This window comes from Cardiocondyla obscurior, linkage group LG07 (genome assembly GCF_019399895.1).
Source record: "Cardiocondyla obscurior isolate alpha-2009 linkage group LG07, Cobs3.1, whole genome shotgun sequence".
Lineage (NCBI taxonomy): Eukaryota > Metazoa > Arthropoda > Insecta > Hymenoptera > Formicidae > Cardiocondyla > Cardiocondyla obscurior.
Genome location: NC_091870.1, coordinates 7053179 through 7073955, shown reverse-complemented (window position 1 = coordinate 7073955; position 20777 = coordinate 7053179). Strand labels below are relative to the sequence as shown.

General features: G+C 34.2%; 1 protein-coding gene and 1 long non-coding RNA gene across 2 annotated transcripts in view; one reads left to right on the top strand and one right to left on the bottom strand.

The window, feature by feature from the left end:
• The window catches only part of Glurb (metabotropic glutamate receptor B), a 104948-nt gene that overhangs the window by 16224 nt on the left and 67947 nt on the right, over nucleotides 1-20777 (top strand). The gene's annotated exons all lie outside the window — the stretch shown is intronic.
• The window catches only part of LOC139104127 (uncharacterized), a 133066-nt gene that overhangs the window by 81044 nt on the left and 31245 nt on the right, over nucleotides 1-20777 (bottom strand). Inside the window, exon 3 of the long non-coding RNA XR_011545993.1 lies at nucleotides 2448-2491. This is a non-coding gene — a long non-coding RNA (uncharacterized lncRNA). The remainder of the gene's footprint in view (nucleotides 1-2447; nucleotides 2492-20777) is intronic.

The following is a 20777-nucleotide window of genomic DNA, read 5'->3' as shown; positions in this document are numbered from 1 at the left end:
AGCGGAACCAGTTTCCTGTACCCTGTGAACGCTATCGTGGTCGAATTTAATTTGTCTATGTCAGGAGTCACATAGTAACCGGCCGATTCCGAATGACACAATCGTTTCGTTTCGTTACAACAGTATTCCGCAACTGTTTCCGTTTGTAATACAATCGCAACGAATCACGATTCCCCGAGTAACCGCGTCAAAATTGTTCCGTCATTCCTTTGCGCATCGACAGCGACGAGAAATTCAAACCTAAACTCCAACGATGCCACCAGAGGTTTGTAATTAATTAATTTGATTGATTAATTTGGATAATTAAATTGGCAATTTAAATGCGCGAAATGCAGAGGTGCATAAAATATTACTGAAAATTCTAAGTAACGAGATCGAGATCCGTGAATTAAATTGCGAGACAAATATTTTCTAACGCGGCAGAATATATTGTGTCGTACCTCATGAAAAATTTGTATTTGATACCGTGACATTTTCCACAGGCAGAATATTCGCTTAACATTCTTGATGTGATAGAGCGCGCATAAAAGAGTTTATCGATAATGCAAGATCTCTCGATGTGGGATATTTCGAAAAATTGCAAAATCTTACAACTGTAGCTGACACTTGTCACGCAATACCGAAGTCGCATTGAAAGAGAAGGCATTTCCATCTCGGTGAAAAAATTATCGACTGCGAGAAACGCCATTACGGAGATGTGACATTGCATTGACGTTGCATAATTGCTACACTCCGACATAGACAATTAATTAACCATTCTTGTATCGGTTCAATTCAGGCTTCGTGTATTGAAAGGGAAGTTAACTGTTCTGAAGAGATTCAGCTGTAGACAGGAAGGAAACCTAGCTCTTTGAATGTCGCATTTCCAAGGTAATTGCGTGGCAAAAGGTGGCCTAGTCTGCATCGCATCTGTCGACGATGCACCAGCGGAAAGGGTTTAGGATGGAATCGAGGAGAAGCTGGCGAAATTATATGCGCAGAAAGAGCGAATCGCGCAAAGCTTCCGAGCGAGAATTCAACAAACCGTGATCCGTGATATTAAAGGGAAGCTGCTCGAATAACTTTTTATCGTCTACGAGATATTGCCTTTTGATTTTTCATTCTACGGCCCGGACGATAACCGTCACCGTCGACGGAGATGTAGCCTGTTTCGGCGTTAATTGCATTTTTCGAGTCATTAAAGAGACGAGCATCTTTTATTATGTGCGCAGTTAGAGCAGCATAATTCGTCTTTGATAAGCGAACTGCGCGAGAAAGCCTATCCCGTAAATATCAACGTCGTTTAGAAGCTCGCAAACGTGCCACCACACCGCTAAAGTTCGCATAATTAATGCTCGTTCGAGAAGATAATGTACATATGTTCCATTAAAACTAACGATACCTCAGAGACAACATTAAACGTTTTCCTTTTGCGACACAACTAATATTATTCAACAGCCCCGTCATTCGTGCTACGTTTTCCTTCGGAAAGATCTTATATTTTTCTCAGTCAAGCCCCGTGCCTCTTAGAAGAACTTGAGAATTACTCTCATAGTTCGCGACATCCATCACGCGAGTAAGACCCAACATAAAGTGCATATTCAATTCGTTTGTCTGGGAACAAAAGATAGCCGTCCCCGCAAAATCACCCCAGCAGCCACGCGAAATTTTTCATGAAAAATATCTGCCGCGCTTTAAAGCTCGCTATAATCACATTTGGTGGACGGCAGCAGTTTTCGGGAACAGTCATGTATTTTTCATTTAACGTGCCCGCGAGCGATCTAAGATTTAAAACTGCGTCACGCCACCCGTCAGCGTGATTTTACTTTAGACGGTCTTAACGTTTAGTTTAATCAATTCATTCGAGCTGATTCGGTTCGGAAGTTTACGCCCCCCGATAAATCCGTCGGATACTACCGTACAATCCGATCGCGCTATATATTTTTCGCTTATAAATTGGAACTTTTGCGAACGCTCGGAAGATTCACACAAATAAATGCACGAAATAGCCACCAACGTTTGTCGTAAGAGTTACGCGCAGCCATCAAATTCTCAAGTTGTTTTAAATCTATCGAACGCACGTAAAAGTATACGGCATAAAATTCGTAATAATATATTAAAATCGTAAGACGTAATTAAAATGTGACAAAGTATAAAACCGTGATAGCGTCGTTGGAATTTTTACGTCGTAGATTGCGATATTGCTCGCACGAATAAAAGATTTATTACGCATACGTATTGGCAAGTAATTATTCGGTTAAACTTTGAATTATTATTATATGTATAAACCAAATTTTGCATGACAAATGATGCAGTTTTATCGATATCGTTAGACGAAATTGAAAGTTTTTTCATACCCGTAAAACGTTTTTTATATAGTACTAAAAGAAACTATGCGCGTGCTACACGCGCGCTATTTTTTAACATATCCCAATTACATGCAATGAAAAAAAAATGATGCGACTCACCATTCTGCATGAGCTCCAGCGAACTTATAAGATTCTGCCGGTAACTGTAACATAAAATAAAATATATTAATGTAGACATGTATTTAAATTAATGTAAAGGTTTATTTTTATAAAAATTTTCTAAAAAAAAAAAAATGTATATTTATCTACAAATTTCTTTAAATAAAGTAAAATATTTCAGTAACAATTTTTGCAATAATGTTAGTCGTACAAATGAGTAATTATACTAAATTGATGTTTAAATTAGATATGTTTTATTCCATATTTCCTCATCAATTATCCATTAAATTTAATAAATAAATTAAATAATTTTTTAAAAAATTACATAAGAATTATTTACACTTTTAGTGGAATAAACTAAAACATTTTCATAAATTTACGCTATTGTGTAATACCTATGTAACTACCATTGAAGTACTACGGTTTATTGCCTATAAATTTACAGCAGTTGAATGCGCAAAATTATTTCCGACAACAAAAGTTTTAACGAATTATAGGATTTTCACCACACCCAGGTCGTTAATATTTCACAACTATAAATTTAACACACAAAAAAAAAGTTATTTTACAACAATAGTATTATCTGCGTCTACTTATTTGCAAAATATCTTGAAATAACAGAAAATTTAACAAATAAATTGAGCTCAAGCGTTTCAGAAAATTAATCTGTAAAGGTTCTTTGAAGGTACGAATAGCACGAAGCATTGTGTTAGAATATTTTAAATTGAATGTTCAAGAACTGAAGGAAATCTGCCGCTGTAATATTTCATCATAAGAAAATATAAAATATTTCACAGCTTCATAAAACCAGAGAAGCTTCCCTTAAATTTCACAAAGTTTTCAGCAAATTGTATATAAAAGCAACTTATTAGAAATTTTGGAAATTACATATTAATATCAAACTTTACAAGTTCATATAAGGTTTTCTATGTATACACTTGCAAAACATGACGTAAAGAAGTTTATACATGCAAATTGTACTACAAATACTGTCAAATTAATACTTAATATACGTCGTTAAAAAATATGAGTAAACGAAAAAAGAATCCAATTCAAAAGCCAATAATAAAAAAGTTACATGTGTGCATATACATATGCTGAATGTACTAAAAAATCTGTATGCAACGTATGTATTATCAGTTTTATATTCTTTCAAATATCGACGATGTGTCCAAAAAAATTTAGTATTGTTTTGTATTGCCAATAATTTTGAGACTTTCAATATTTTTGTAAAAAAAAAAAAAAATTCCGTTTTTTTTGTGATATTAATTGAAAGCTTTTCACCAAAAAGATCGCGCCGAATAAAAGTTCTTTCCAAAACTTATGCAGTTAACAGTGAATCATTTTTGACAGACCTCACATATACAGAAGGCCGATCACGTATTCGTTGAACATTTTTTTTTTCAGTTTTTATCGCATTCAATCTCACGCGAATTATATTCTACTAAATCCCGTAGTTTTACATTAAAATAAAAATTATAATAAATAACGCAATCGCGATTTTTTTTAAACGCACGTAAACTTTTTATCTTTGCGCATCTCCTTGGGGAGGAAAAAATCACATAAATAATTCATTAAAGATAATCTTCAAATTTTTCAAGCGTTAACCCTTCATTCGTGATAACACTTAAATGTATTGCATATAATTCATACAACGGGACAAGTCATTACTCAACAGTAATTTTAGTAGATTAGGGTCAGTTGTCCCATCGTCATAACTCGTGCTACCTTTCGGCGACTAATGCGACTTGCATAAATTAGAAGTCTATCATATCGAAGAGCCGCGCAGCGTTCTCGATTTTATTCTTATTCGCGGACTTGGCACGATCGACTTCAACAATTTGAATCGGCAAACGATGACAGAAATGATAAACGACTCTAATTCCGCCGTAAAACAGTTCCCTTTAAATATATGTCGCTATAAATTTTCGAAGCATTATATTCTTATGATTTTGTAATTTGCAACATTTATAACAATAAATAATCTAATACAGCCATAACGTAACAATAAATAACGAGAAACACGCGTAAAAAATATTTTACATTCATCTTTAAACAACTCGATATCGAACTTATTTAAGTTTATTATGTTTGATATCAAGTGTCGTAAATCAAAAGGGGTAATTACGGAAGAGCAATAAACTGTAAGAAGGTAAGCCAATAAAGATAAGATATTTTCTTTAAAATTATTTAATTTATAATTTAATAAAAAGTCTGCTAAAAACAAGTAATCTCATAATTTCTTGTAAGAGATAAAAAGTTGCTTCTACAAAATTTAGCATTAATATAAATAAGACGATTGTTTAATTCAGAAGCTGATTGATCCGTACATCCAATTTTATCCGAGTTCCACTAATAGTAATTTTAATTTGTAATGAAAAAAATTAAAGAAATACGATAAAATAATTTAAGACGTTGCTGCGATAAATTAATATTAGTTTACGATTACCCATTTAATCGTAATTAGAATGACTTTTGGTACTTTCATTTACGTGAAGATAATTACTCGTACATGTTTAAAATAGAATCTGAACAACGATCCACGGGATTAATATGTATTATAGCTTAACTGTGAGAGAGCAGTGAGTTAATGGAGTGGTGGACTGGTCCTTAGTAAGCGAATCGTGGTCGCAAAATGGAACATTAGAATTAGGAAAGCTTTCCCGGTGACTGCTTCTAATCTTTCAGCAATAGGTGGATACATAAGTAGTCTTTATCGTATGAGGTAGTTACACGAAAGACTGCGGCTATTCTATTTAACGGTTATTAGTCGTATACGACTACTCTCATATGTATTGCACGTCCATTTTCTTTGTGTTAGATAATATGCATTTTTGTTGAAAAAAAAGTGAATAAATAAATAAAATAAATAAGTAATTACGCATAATGCACTTCTGTTTTAATTGTTTGTTTTTTTTTTTTTAATAAAAATTCTTAAAACTCTTTTTATTTTTACGGTACAAAAAAAAATAAAGTAATGTTTTATTAATAGTATTCTATACGCTTGTTTCTGACAAAGTACAATTCCACGTGGATAAAAAAAAAATAAACAGATGTAAAAACGAACAGGGCTGGATTGAAAAGTAGGTCATGATTTATACGATCTCAGAAATACGCGCAAAAATTCAGGCTGAGAAACTCTACTAATTGTTCACGAAATTATGGAAAAATAATGCTTGAGCCGCGAGCTCTCGCCCTCAATTAATCATTTGTACGCGAAAAATACCATTCATAAAGCCAAATACGTGCACCAGCTAACGAGATCGCAGAAATATGCTTTTAACTTCCTTTGTACAATCTGGGCTTTTATGTCGCGAAAAACGTTTCACGTGCGACACGTGAAATATAATATTAGACTTGTCTGTTCAAGGAGTGCTGAGTAACACACACACCGAAATAAAATATTTGCACTTCTAAAGACATTATTTACAAGTGCTAAAAGACTGATGCATTTATCCCCGCAAAATTATTCGACGTTTTAAAAATTTGTTAAGAGTAAAAGATTCTTGCCGTTTTACATTAATGCAAATATGCGACGCGACACACTCTAATAACAGTGGCGTCAAAAATTTATCATAATCGTACTCGGATGCAGTTTATATACGACGTAGCATCGCTGTTACTTCCTTCCGCCAAACAAGAAAATTTATGACTGAGCTCATGTTCCAAAACCGCATGCATACATAGCATGTGAGATATAACGTATTTGTTCGCCGGCGTGATCCAAAAAGCCGTAATGTACCCATTGAATAAAGCTGCTTCTTTTACGCGCAAATTAATCTTACTCACTTTCACTCGTAAAGAGATCTCAAGTAAATTGAAAACGATGCATTAACGTTCTGGAGAATAGCAAAGAAGGATGCGCAAAGAGAGAAAAAAAAATGAAATAAAAAAAAAGAAATATAAAAGAAGAAATAAAAAAATACGAGATAAGAGATTAGGCGTTCAAGACGCGCTTGGTGGAAGAGAGATTGATAGAGCCTCCGAGCTGTATTGTAAGCTTGATTAAATCAATGATACATTTTTAACGACTTGTACTTATATCAGATTCTGTAACGTTATCTTTCGCAGTACGTCAGATGTATATTAATAATTACTCAAAAGTCGCACAAACATTAATATTAATTAAGGCGCGCCTGCCTATTCATTTAGGTACTTTATAACGCGTTATTCAAGTTCATAATTATATTACGTGCTCAATTAATTTATTCTAATTGCTACGCAGGTACAACTGTGTTAATAAAAGAAATAAACGCTCGCACGGTTGTAAGAAAACACGTGCTCGCGCACAAAAAACTTAAACGTTTAACAAATCTGGTTTTCTCAATTATAAAATTCATTTTTACACAAAGGAGAAATGAGTAACTAGAATAAGATATCTGCCGCGGTACTCACACCAACCCACTTTTACTGCGCCGACCTCGGGCGTCGTTACGATCTTCGTCGCGCGTTCTTCTCGGAAGACGCAAAAATCTTTTTCTCGCTAAGTTCTTTATCGCGGACATTTCATCGTGCATCTCTCCGTTGCTATATTTTCCACTTGGTATGTTTTGCGATATTACCGTAAGTTTGTTTAGCAGATTCCCAGTGGATGAGAACAGACGTGACAACTTTTAACTTTTATACAGCTAGCGATGAAGCGAAAAAAGTTTTTTTCCCCGCTGATAATATTTCCCTCTTTTACTTCCCGCTTCCCTATCTCTATCTTTCTCTTTTCAAATATATTTATATTAAATTTTTTTTTTCCACTTTACGCATCCTAACGTTATCAAGACTAATTTAAACGAAGGTACGAAAAGGAAACTAATTACTAGTAAAAATAAATCATCATTCAAACTCTTTCATTATTCAATTTTTATCAGCAAATTTCATCACGCTGACATTTTATAGGAAAAAAAAAAGTTTTCCAATAAAAATTATCGGTTGAAAAAAAAAGTTAATTTTTTAAACCTTTCTTTTAATGCATCTAGCGTATTTAGATAAAATAATAAGATAAAAGGAAAAAAAAATATTATATTGTATATAATTTTAATTTTAAATAATGTGGATAAATAATCAAATAAAGTAAATTCCAAAAGTATTTAAAAAAAAACGAAAGAAACTTTTACAATATCAATCATTTTCTGACTTGCACGCTATTCTTGAAGACAGTTAAGAAAGCGGAATAATAATTTTACACGTTAAATGACTGATATACATTGATAAATGACATAAAAGTTTTTCGGCCGTCGTAAGCTCGGCTTGAATATGATTTTTGCCTCTAGTGCCTTAATGATTCTTCACTTTGGTTGTGGCAAAAGCTCGCGATTACTTACTCGTTTCTGTATCAAAAAAAAAAAAAGAGAAAAAAAACAAGTAGAATCCGGAAACTATAGTAATTTGGCTGTAGAACTTTGGCGCCGTCTCAAATACAAATGTAAGTCTATTATTACTTGACAAAAACGACGATTTAACCCGTTTCTTTTATTCTTTTTCTTTGGCACCTCTGAGAATAACGAATTATTGGTCTCAAGGTTGTGTTTCTGTCGATTAATCACCCGAATTTGCCGATAATTTCTAGTTGAACGAACGACTGCACATATATCTATAATAGAATCGTGCGAATGTAATGAACACGCCGGTGGATCGATGCGATTCCCTATTTTTGTTGCTCAAGTTTAAACACAGTTTACAGCTGCTTTAGATAACTTCTCAAAGTATAATGCATATCAAAAACTTTTATTACATTTTCAGTCTCTACAGATAACTGTTTAGTTCTTCACGACTTTATCCGCTTTGTGAAAGAGAATATTTTTCCTGTACAATCAGATATTCACTTAGCTCTCCGACAAGAAAATTCAATTCGGTGTGATGGTTTGAAATGCATTTACGTGAAACCGGCGTCTGTATTGTTATACCCGCCGTCATAGCCTCTCAAAGATGCATAGCCTCTTACACAAAGTTTTTCAACAAATTTTTTTTATCGCTATTTTTGTATTTTCTTTTTTTTTATTAACTATTTTTCTTCCAACTTTTATCGTTGAAGAATTAACAAGTAGACATCTACCATTTCGTAACTCTAAACTTTCAGCATTATTACGAAATGCTTGAAAGAAAAACATTTATGTGGAAATTGATTCCCATCGTTACTTAATAATTAGCTAGCCAATTCGTAGTTTATTTCGTGGCTGTCTGGCAGAACTGTCCAGCACAGAACCAGAAATGTAACCATATGTTAGATTTCTTTTTAATTTTATTTATCGCATGTATATCCTGCACTTGCTCCGTTAAATCGACAAAGGTATAGAAAGATAAAGAGAGACACCTCTATCACGAGGACAACAAAATTAAAACTTATCAACGCTCAGATATTCCCTATTGCCGTCTTCGCAGCGGAGAGCTTATACAGCTTGAATGAAACCGAACAACTAACTCAAGACAGAAACTCCTGATAAGAAATACATCACCCGCTATTGAAAATGCTACTACAACCTTACAAAGATTAAAGACGGTAAAAAAAGAAAAAGAAAAAAAAAACGATTTGCTCTGTAGTAACACAATTTTTTGTTTCTTGATGCCTTATTCGAAAACACGGAATCACGTTTATATTGACAAACGACATTGATTTATGGTTACGCACAGAAACGTTACGACAGTATTTGCCACATCAATCAGGCGTTCTCCTACAAAGAAAAAGGGTGACCCAAAAAAAGAGCGGTGTATTGTCAGCTGCATAAAAATATGTGGAACTGACGGAAACGCCAACATTGGAGAAAGGGGCTGAAAAAGCGCGCGAAATTGCGTGCGCGAATCACGTTACGAAGTAGCCATCCTAACGGGATATTCCGGTAAAATGACGGCACAGCGACGGATTGCGCCGGAATTAATGTTGGCTGTATCAATTTTACATCCATTTACGTAATTGATTTGATCGTTGAATAGTTCAATGCCCGGTAACCCTCTCCCCCTCCCCCCTTCCCCCTCGGTAAAGTAGCAAGCGATCTAAACGAATTTTATTTGATGAAAAAAGGGACAAAAAATATAAAACCTTTAATCGTTCGTGCATGTAGATTGCCAAAATCGATCAGTGTTAATTCGTGCAATTTATAGATGTGCATTTGCTCTAAAGTACCTTTAACATTTTTTTTTTTTTTTTAATATTAGCGCCGAACGAAATTCGTAGAGCTTTAATGCTTAATAAGATATATGAGAACTCTCAAATTCTGGATTTATTTTTTTTCTATTTGTACAACATACGGATAAATAAATAAATCTCTCATTTTATTACTTTTAATAGTTAAAAAAATATTACGCACGTAATTTCTAATAAAAAAAATATATATATATATATGTTTTTTTTTTAATTGTTGAAATAATGCTTTCTATTTCCAAAGGGGATTTTTAGAAATGGAAGTCATGTATCTGCTTGTCAGTTTTTAGCACTTTCGGTGCAGTGGACCGTAACAGGAAAAACGGAAAATGACGAAACAAGAGATATGGCGAAGCTACTGATCGATTATGGGCAGTAAACTGAATAACAGGTACCTCGCGACGAGAAGAAATGCGCGGAAAGAGCAGTCGATCAGCTTTTTTAATCCAATTACACGTAATACAAATTATTGACATTTTTTTTTGCTCGTACATTTCCTTGTTTTTTTTTTTTTACGCTCGACATGTAAAACTATTTTAAATTTTCCTGTCGCGGAGAACGTTCGAAACGGAGGAACATATCACTCCCAGATTTTCACCTGCAGTTCGTGTATAACTCGTTTTGTTAATAACTGCGCATACAGAACGGTGAGTGAATTTTGAAAGCACTTAAACTTTGTCGCGTGACATAACGTAACTTTTACATGCCTATGTTATTTAACTAGTGCCAACTCTTGCTGATGGCCATCATGATGGCCCTTAACTCTTTTCACGCTGCGAGGATAAAGTATAAACAGAAAACGTAGCGCGAATTATAGAGCTCGACTAAGCGTACGAAACGGAAAAGGGATCGTGGACTAGATCACAGTTAACTCTTCTCTGTTACGGTTACGACGCAGTTTATAAAGATATCCTCTTATAAAATGTAACTGTAATGTTAAACGGGGCTCTTTAATTGGAAAGAGTACCACTTGTCGAAACAGCCAATCATAATGTGCTGAATAAGGGGATTCGCGCTTTCGCAGTAGGAAATGGAAGAATTGGGTCAGACGGTGTCTGCTGTTAAAGAAACAAAGCAAACTATATCAAAATACAGGTTATAATCGGCTTGACTGGCATATTGCGCGCGGAGAAAAAGAAAATTCAAAAGCGATATATAATTAATAAAAAAAAGCGCGGAAAATACTTAACAATGTTTTCCATTGTAAATTTCAAAGTTAATTATCGAACACGACCCTGTTATATCGAAGAGAAATATAAATAGAGGAATATTAAATTGTGATAAAAAAATATAAAAAAATTATTGATAGATAACGACGTTGAATTTTTGAAAATGAGTTATGAGTCGGTTAAATGCCTTTTTTATAAAATTATTATAAAACAATTAAGCATTTTAATTGGATTTGTTCAAGCCAAAAGAAAAAAAGGAAAGCCTAAACCTGATTAAAAATTATTAAACGTACATGACTTTTTATTTCTTACGATGTACTTACATTTATACGACTGATTTTATGGTGTAACTTGTATCTTCTGATTTACGAGAGTAGTTATCTTACGCAATAAAAAAATGTGGAAAGCGTAAAGATAGATTTGAATAAATAAACGTCGACAACGTAAAAACTTTTCTCATAACAAGATTCACACTATCGTCAATTACCTTACAAAGAAAGTTCACTATCAAATAAATCGTGTGCAATCTTAAAAATAAAGTCGTAAAAATAAGCATAAAGAAAGAACAAGAAATGTCACGTCAATTAATAATGCAAAAATTTTTAACACCGACTGAACTTCCGCCGACTTATTTCTTTTTTTTTCTTTTCTATTTTTCTTTTTTTTGTTTTTTTTTTGTTTAAAACGTAGGTGCGGTCAAATAAAATGATTACATCTTAATTTATCTTAATTAAGTTTAAAAAATTGTATATCAATCAAAGAGCCTTACTTGAACGAGAAAAGAAGATCATAAATTATTATCGCGTGCGATAAACAAAAAACGTGAACGACGTTTACGACATTTATTACGCCTGGGATTTCTCTTGGTATCAATAATCGTTCTTTAAAATTTACGATCCTACGTGACGATTAATAGTCGATGGTCGTCCGTCATTCGTTTATCATTTCTCATGTGCACGACGAAACTTCTACCCGTATTGGTATGCGGGCGCTTAATACACATGATAAACGCATACATTGTGGGCCAATCCGGTGCACAATCAAAGATATTATATTTAACAAAATTGCAGGAAAATGCATTAACAATTAAAAAAAAAAAATTAATATTGCTACAAAACAAATAGTCATCCTAAATTACAAAAATTTGAATTCGCTGTTAAAAACTAACTGGGTCGCACCGTCGAAACGGTATAAAGACCTCGTAAAGTACAAAGCAGCTGGAAAATTGTATTTTAGAAAGGTCAAAGTTATTACCGTCATTGCTTAAATGCGGTATGGGTTCGACTAATGCTTAGGAGCTTAAAGTTTACGACGTGAACGTTTTTCACTAGATTGAATAATTTCACTTTCCAGATAGGTGAAATAAATTTTGATTTAATCTATTTCAAGATACGCTCTCAAAAAGCGATTAAAGGATATTTATTTCTTTCAAGAGCAATGTGATTTCGCGGCGATTACACCGGCGCGATAAATCTATTATCTGCGACGCGTCGCGAGTTCACGCTCAGCTAAAGGCATATTTGATTTCCAATATTAGAACACGGTCTTATATTGGCAGTGAGAAACCCGGACTGTCGACGCTACCTGACAAAACAGCGACGTATATCGTTCTCTCGGCTTTCTTCCAAGCCCGCGTTACGAGACTGCTGGGAAATGTTTCATTTCCCATGGGAGCCGTTTCAATCTTTCGATAAAAGCGACCGCCTAAATAACTTTCGAGTTACCTTTATGCTATCACGTGTACATGCCCCGCGACTGTCACTTGCACGCACCGATTTTCCAATGCAATATAACCAATGGCGACGAAGCGAGTGCTTCATAGCTTCCTTTGCTTCAAGTGACTTCACTCTCAAACGACGGGATTAAACCGAAACTTTGTGTCCGGTACCATACGCTTTTGAATGCTTTGACTCGCCTCGGTACAGAGGTTTACAATCTACAAACCGAACTTCCCTTAATTACGATTAAACAAGCATTGCCAAAATTTACGTCTTGCTGGGAATATCTCAGCGGCATGAGAACATCATGAGATTGAAATCAAATAGCGATTCTACTAGATATTATCTTTTTCGGCGAGTATTAACGTTTTATTAATAAATGATATCAGAAACGTATGATTGAGATCATAAAGATAGTTCTTAAAGAATTAAATAAGACATTTTCGAAAAATCTTTTGCCCTTTTTTTTTTTTTTTCTTTCGTTATTTATGATACGCATATATTAAGAAATGCTTGCTTGTATCTAGCTCATTGTAAAAATCGTTATCTTACGCGTAGCATTTCTTAAACCTTTTTTCTCCGGAAACGCAAATTTTTATTTTACAATATCGATACCTCGCGATACCAATGAAATATAAATCAAAATAAAACTTTTGCAATCTCAGCTTGCACCATTACCCAAACATTATACCTTTAGGAAGACAAATTGAGTAGATATTTCATGTTCTAACTTCTATATAGATACACATACGCATAACTTATGCTAAAGTAGTGAGCATCAATATTCGCGCGAGAACAAACAAATTCGAGCACCGAAATTTAATTCATAATAATTTGATTGATACCGAAGTTAATATAAGTATTTATTTATTTTAATTGTTTTATTATTATTTCCCGTTTTATATTACGTATTATGTAAAATGCAAAATGGATCTGCATATAATATAATGACGCAATTCGAAATTTAATAATAATGCACCGTTATCGACAAAGGAATCCGTAAACAACATTATTGGCTTTCATAAGTTTAATACACGAAGTAACTGTCATGAAATATTTCTAAGTTTTAAATATAATCATATTGTTCGTCAATTTGTTAATGTATTTTCGCTCAGGTGTGCATCGTTTAGATGTAATGACATTTGATCAATATCGATGCGTACCGAGAGTAATGCGGTGCATTTCGATAATCAACTATGAATTCGAGTAAGATACACGTACGCTATCAACCGCATAATTTAACTCTGTCGCGTAGTATTCTACATAGAGCAATCACAGATAACATTAACGAAGACGGATCCCGAGGCGAGGGTTTTATAGAACGGTATTTTATTTGGTCATTTAGGTTTCCCGGTGCGTCCCGCGAGTGCAATTATATGGCTTGCTGAAAGATGGGATTTAATTCGAAGCCACGTACTTTAGAATTAAACCAAAACGTATTTCGGTACGTTCTTACAGACAATGCTAATCGGTTTCTGGTCGCTTTGAAAAGAGGCAGGCACGGTGTTCGTGCCAATTTCCGCGCACAGATGCGTGTAATACGATTTCGTTCATGCTGTAAATAATCTTATCAGTGGCCGAGCAGGTGCAAGCAAGTGCCAGTTGGCTACATACGACCGAATCGTCTCCCTTGTCTAATTCCCGAGAAATCCATTTACCACGTACGAGCTGTGGAATTATCGAACGTGACTGCGGAAAAACTACCGATTGTTTGCCCGTGCATTCCGGTAGAGTTCTTCTAAGCGACGGTATAACGATTACGCGTCGGACCCGGCGCTATAGATATGATATTTACAATTGCGCGACCGCGCGATCGTGATTTCCATCAGCGACGTTAATGTCGTATTTCGTAATTCACCTATCCTCCCTCTCACTCGCGCTCTCTCCTTGCACTCCACGTCATTTCATTTCACATTCATCACCTGACGCCCATTCCTGTCTCCCACAATAACGCAATACGTACCATTTATCTGCACTTCGAGTCATTCCGAGTGATTTTACGGATTTTTATATCAACTTACGGAACGTCGAGCTACCTTCATTGCTATTTTTTTATATCCGTTAACTGATATACCTATTTATATACGCGTATATGTATATATTTTACATTTACGTCGCGTTAAAAAAAAATACAACGCTTTTATTTAGAGTGCGATAACGTATTTGTCTTTTATACTCGAGAGAAGACGTTTTCGTCGGGTTTATATTAGAACAAAACACCCGCCCGTTAGCGTTATTTAAAGGGAATGGCTCACGTTGCATGGAGGAAATGCGGTAATGGGGCGTTACGGTTAATTACGGCTGAATCCGTGGAGCACACCACCGGAATCTTAAACAAGTCGATTCCGCTGGCCTCAATCTCACCATACTCGATTCCATAATCAAATCTGTTGCTCATTAAAAGTCGCATCGCATCATGATCTCGCTCTAACAGCTGGACTATCATATAACGCTTGAATTCGAAACTCACGTGCGTTTATTATAAAAAGACTACTGTGTTACTGCATTAGTTTAATACGAGTACATATGCACCGCGATTCTAATTTCGTTAAAATTGTTGCGCACGTACGTGTGCACACGTGCCGCCGTTGCTGAGTACACTAATGGCAACTATTTTAAACAAAAATAGCACGAGCGTTATACGTACATAGACAGCTTAAAAAAGCATGTAACCAAATAACATGGTACGTTATATTTTATAGCATCACATTTAGAATTATGAAGATAAGAGTGCAAAATCGCTTGATAAAGTTTAAATTCACCTTTCTAAATTACCAGACGCTGATAGTTAGATAATAACGGAAAGGAAAAAAAAAAAATAAAATAAAATAAAATAAAATAACATTAGCTAAAAAATGATTAAAGTTTACACGTAACAAAAAGCAACGTAAGTACATCTGACAGAAAGAGGTGATACGCCAGCGACATTAATGGCCAAAGTTTAACCCTTTAGTTGCACAAGTATCCTACCTCAGTACCCATTATACGCTCTTAGATTGACGCCGGTCATCAGCGAGAGACATTAAACCACATATAAAGTGGATGACACGACGCTTCTGAATAGAAATTCTAACCGGAGCACAAAGGGCATTTGCACTTCAAAAGAAATTTTACTATAATGCTCGACCATACATCAAGATTATGAGCGATAACGAAAGTACCCACCATTCTAAAACGAGCGTTGGTTATCGAGTTCCTCTTAGCTTTAACGCCCGTTTCGCAGGAATACTTTCAATTTGTGTTTACTCCGCGATGAACTTGACGTGGCATAATGTTGAGTGCAACGGCTCGACGTTTAATCAAATTTCAGAAAGAACTCTATTTGCACGTATCCAAATATTGGTAACTAAATGTCAATACCTTTTTTTTTTTTTTTTCATATTTTACATATATATTGACAAGGCAATTGTTCCCGCATCCCCGTGGGGTATAAAGCGATAACCAATGCGATAATATAATGCACGAGAGGAGGAGGGGAGGGAAAAAAATTTTTGGCAAAACGAAGTTATCTGCAACGAAAAAGCAATTTGGCGAAATGGCATTTTCGGAGAAATGAACAGCATGACGCGAATTTAATCCGCCACGGTGGTACAAGCACTGTAATGAAAATTTCTGTAACCAACGTCTGGCTATAATTAAGTGCTAGGTCACGAGCGTCACCTCGACAACCAATCTTATGCTTCGTTGAATCTGTATTCATTAAATCAGATACAAATGAGTACAATTTCAACGTGTACGTACTTATCAGCTTTTTTTCTGTTTTTTTTTTTTTGGTTTCTCGTATTGGTGACAGTACGTCCTATATGCGGAATATACTATACTCCCTAATAGTGAAGATTTTAATATTTTACGAGCTTAATGTACATCATAAAAGGCCTTACCATTTATGACCGCAGCCTCTGGCAAGAATGCAAAGCGTTATTAAATTTTAACGGACTGAGGACACGTCATGCATAATATTTACATGTGCATATGTAATGCACATATGTATATTTAAATATGCACTTTCTTGCTTTTTTTTCTTGCAATAATGAATAATAATCCAAAAGAAAAAGAATTACATAAATAATTACTTAACTTTCTTTTTTTCTTTTTCAATTTAGTTAAACGTATTATTTAATAAAATAGAAACATTTGATGATAGTAAATGCTAATTATTGCAAATGTAATTAATAAATAGAGATAAAATGTGACGAAGTATTTTCTCATTAATGTAAAAAGAATTTCTTATAAAGTTTAACGTTCTTATTTGCAAAGTAATTACAACAATTTGATTTTGTAACCTTCTTGTTCTCTGCACTACGTTCTCCAATATATTTGCAACTATCTAGCAATTAATTATTGATCAAAAACACTTTGAACTAGTAATATGGTTCTTTGGTATGCAAAATGCAATAAGGAATGCGGTGGTTACATAGTAATATAACAATGCCGTAACTCTCACTCATAACTATGATCGTAATTCGTATGTTATCTTCGTTACCCGATTGTACTCTGCAAGAATCGACTTTCATCGATAACCAAGAGCCATCATATATCCGCGCACGAACTTCTGCCTGTATTCGAGGCACGATTCTACAAAGCCGTATCTTGTGTTGCTGGAGGCGCCTTAATAAGAACCATATCAAGAAAAATCCAAAGAACCTTCCTTCCAAATATGCGCACACAAATATATTTCAAAAATATAGACGAAATAGATAAATATGTATAAGTGGAAGTAGTGTAGATAAAAGGTTTTCGGTTCGATTACACAGAAACACGTTCGCTTTATAATTAATCGAGATAAGAATTAATCCTGGCTATCCCAGTTTTATCTTCTCCTCAAAAAAGGAAAAGCTACTTACAAGAACTCTTTGCTTTCAAAGCATATTATCTTTGCAACCGTGTAACATTTTTATAACACTTTTCCGATGAAAAGTGGCCCAGCGTCTCTTTTACATTCGAATAACTCACAAAATTTTCTTGTTAAGTAAAACCATCCTCGGGATTGCATTAATCGTTTATTCCGTGTGTCCCTTGAAGCACGATATTTATCCCTCGAGGAAAAAGAGAGAGAAAAAAAAAAGAGACCATTTCGCAATATAACACAATTTATCAGCCCTTGCAGGCTCATAGATATAAAAAATTTAACGATGGCGCATAGAAGCACTTACGACCATGTGCTGCGATAGTGTCCGGACGCGCGTAGTCTCAAGTCACGTAGATTGCCGCAAGGGGTACTCTATCTTATTTACTTTCATAATTGCATAATTCAGATGCACAATTAAAAAGTCGAATATTAATTTTTCTTCCTACCGTGCGCGATATTAGCGCGTTTGTTTTCAGGTATTATACAAAATTCGAAGAACGCAGCGTCTTTCGCATTAAATATGATTATTTGAAAGCGTATGCAAAGTTAATATCTTTATTCCAACGTTAACTTGTCTACAGTCGCATTGTCAATTCCGCGTAGCACACATGTTTGTGGAGAATTTATAATTGTGACTAATTTCACGAGTAACTTTTGATTTATCGACAACTCATGGGAAATATGCGGATTGCGCAACAAAGTCAACGTCGACAAACTTTAAAGGTAATTATAACATTTTCGGAGTACAATGATTGCTCGCTGAAAATAGTTGTACGTACAGAGGGATCTCACCCAAAATTCAATAACGCTCCTTTCCCTCCGTGATACGTACAAATCGTTGATGGATTATACTTATCGACGATCTTAAGTAATGAAAATTGCTAATCAAGCAGTAGGTACCTAATAATTAGTTCTTAATTCATTGAGAGTTAAAATCAGATTTACATCTTCGTTAATAAAATATGATTGATAATCACGTGTTTCTTGTAACATTATACTTAAAAATATTATATTAAAAATTTATTTGAAAAACTTATTACAAAAATGTAAAACTCATTATTCCAACTCATTACTCCAAAAATGTTATAATTGATAAAGATTATAATTATCAATTTTTCATGAGAATATTGTTTTATAAAATTAAGGATATTATCATGTTGAATAGATAAAAATCTTGAAGATAAACGAAAAATAGAGTTTTCATACAGTTTTCATCTAAATAAGGCATATGACGCTTAAGAATAAATATTTGGTAAATTGAGATAGACCACTTTCCTATCCTTTCACGATAACAGCTCTTTGATTGATTCTGGACAAACATTATCCCGAAATTCAGCGATTCACTGATGGAAATAGAATCAACATAGCGACTGTCCAAACTATCTTTTTATACTAGAACAAACCATGCGCGCGCTATTTTTCAATATAATTTAATTTTTATTTTCCAAAAGATGTTTTACTAAATTAAAAAAAAAAAATCTGGTTTGTTCTAGTCCCCTATTTTAAAAAATTGATGCGTTAGTCATAAATGAGCTTTTTAATTGTTGCTCAAAGATAGATTAAGTTGTAATTTGACAAATTTATTTTTTAATCAAAAAGAATTATAAATTATTATTAGTAGAATAAAGCACAAATTGTATATAATAAAGTAGTAATTTTTTTTCTCATTAAGTTTTGATATTGATAAATCTATTAAACTGTAAAACTCATATATTCTATGTTTTCTTATGCTAAAATTCTGTAAGATTATAAAAAAAACTGATAAGCGAGCAACCGCACGCCACACATCCAACCTAACAAAAGCTTGTTAAAATTCACGTATACTTCCTTGTTCTGATGCATATGAAAACATCTACATCTCTTTTATTTTATCTGCACTAACTTTCTAGTTAATTTTACCAAAACTCGTGGTGGACAAACTATTGGCTAGACTCCAAACGGCAAGATTTCAAATTTTCGACTACGCGGACGATATAGACATTGCGATGAGAGGAAAATTCCTTGCGACTTTCGAAGAGCTCATGGAAAGAGCACTTGAAATCACATAAAGTTAGTACCAAGCTAAAGATCTGAACGGTAAATCCCAGTAAAACTTCAGCCATAATATTCATCAGAAAATACAAACCCGAATCTATCAGGCTTTAAAAACTATCGGGGTGAGAAGTTGAATTCCGTACTCTTAGTTAAAGACTTAAAGACTTCTACTAGACGCCAAACTGAATTGGAAGCTTCATGTAGAAAGCAAACGAAAGAATTTGTACATGGCATGTAAAAAAGCTCATGAATTTTGCTTCTGCAAAGCTTGTTTAAAACTATTAAAGACATTAAGCCATACCTATGTACGATGAAAACGAATGAGAACGATATCCGAAGGATCGTTCACTTACAACCTCGGGCGACTGTAATTAAACGAGCGTAGGAAACGCAGTAACTAGATCATCTTGAAACTACGGCCTTATCTTTATTATCGAAGATTGTCAAAATAATGAGAGAACTTTTGTAGTAAAATAAAATCGTTATAATAGCGTAGTACTATAAAGCAGTTATAACATATAGAACGTAGCAACATTTATAATTAATTATTTCTACTTTTATTATTATACATTAAATTTACTTTGTCTCCAAAGCGCAAACAAAGCGCATCTCCGTTATCAATATCCGATGACTGTCAATTGATCGAGCAAAGAAAGTATTAAATTGAACCAAGACTTTCGGTACCTTTCCACCCGGATTATTAAAACTTGGATAATTTTAAAATCGATGCAAATCAACCGTATTGGAGCGATAAAATATAAATCAGACAAGTATATCGACCATCTGCCTCAGTGGACGTATAAAGGCGGATTACGAGAGAAGCGATGCATTCCCTAACCGACGTAGATAAAAGCACGTGCGCATTCGTCTTCGTATTCAATTTATCGAAGTTCTTTCATCCTGATGACAAATATCGGATAACAGTAAATCGAAATGGTGATGGAAAGGAAAAGAATAAGCACGTGCGCCGTAATAAAAATAATAATTTACAATGTACGTATATCTTAAATTTAATTAACGTGATATGTATTTTATATAAGTATATTAATTTTTTAATAAAAATTTATATCTTTAAAAAAGAATTTTTTTTAATTACAAAAAAAAGATGAAACAGTTGTTTAACGCGTTAAAAATGAAAGACCGTATAAATTTTTTATTTTGAAGGTACATGATGTCAGTATTTAACAGCAGAGAACATCGTCTATTATTAACTTGATCAATATGACTATTCGATGGTGCAATTTCCTTTTCATCAATCTCGGATACCCTCTCCTAGGACAGCTCGATGAAAGTACCCCAAACCAGGCCAAGTATTACCGTACTACCGTTACAATTATCAGCCGGAACATGCCGTTAACGAGGAAAGCCTTTCAAAGGCAACATAGAGTTTCGATTAAACTTTGTAGGTGCTCCCGCAAAAGAAAGATACGT